The following is a 1,096-nucleotide window of genomic DNA, read 5'->3' as shown; positions in this document are numbered from 1 at the left end:
GGGGTGAGCCCCTGGATGAAGGCACTCAGGGCTAACTCGTCACGAGCTGCTGGATCAAAGGTGGGGTAGCCACGATGTGCAAAGAAGTGCACGTCTGCTGCATAGGTTCCCAGGGTCCCGCCCTCTTGGCGGCGCCGGCGGGCCAGTCGGTCTCGCATGCTGTCAGTAGAGACCCGTTGACCAAAGCAGCGGCCAGTGTCTCGTAATCCTGCTGTTCTGACGGCATAAGGTCGAGCAATACCTGCAGCGCATTCCCTTCGAGCGCCAGGGCAACATGGGCATCAGTGTCTTGGGTGCTCCACTGGTTGTGACTTGCTACCAGTTTCACTTGAGCTAGGTATGGCTCCAGGGCTGTGATGCCCGCATACCGTGGGAGCTTGAAGATGCTTGGGGATGGCAGCGTCACACTGGTTACTGTCTGCCTGCCTGCATTTGTGTGGGCCAGTCTCTGTGTTCTTGATAGAACAATCTGGCCAAGATGGACACAGCAGAGCAGGACTCCCCGTGCTCGCTACCCTCGAAGTGCAGGAGCGTCGGCTCCGACAACAGGAGGAGAAGATTGAACAGGTGCGTCGGGCTGTGGCAGAAGCTTCCCAGCGCAGTGAAGCGGTGTGCGGCACAGTTACCGCTCAGGTCAACTACGTCACCGGACAGCTTCAAGCCATGGGCTCAGCCACCCCCCCCTCTCAGTCAGCTGAAACCCCTGTGCCGGCCTCATCGTCAGCTCCGGCACCAGAAGCGCCTCTGGCTCCTGCTCCTCCCTCAGAAAGAAGTCAGACCCGTCTGGCTCTCCAGTCCGGAAAGATTCTCTGAGGAATCTGATGACTGCCGCCCCTTCCTCTCTCAGTGCGAGCTCCACACACACACACACACACGATATGTACACTATATGTACAAAAGTTTTGGGATAACTGACCATTAGACCTACGGGAGCTTTTATGACATCTTCATCTAAATCCGTAGAAAGCCGTATTCCACGAAGCTCCCGGCGCACAGTTTTTGTGCCGACGTTAATGCCAGGGGAAGTTTGGATCTCTGCAGTTATTGAGTCAACAGAGCGTTGGCGACTTGAGTCGTTGTTGTCCCCAAAGGCTTG

The sequence above is a fragment of the Lampris incognitus genome, unplaced genomic scaffold, assembly GCF_029633865.1.
Source record: "Lampris incognitus isolate fLamInc1 unplaced genomic scaffold, fLamInc1.hap2 scaffold_58, whole genome shotgun sequence".
Taxonomy (NCBI): domain Eukaryota; kingdom Metazoa; phylum Chordata; class Actinopteri; order Lampriformes; family Lampridae; genus Lampris; species Lampris incognitus.
The sequence above is the reverse complement of the archived record's forward strand: the minus strand, read 5'-3'. Positions refer to the sequence as shown.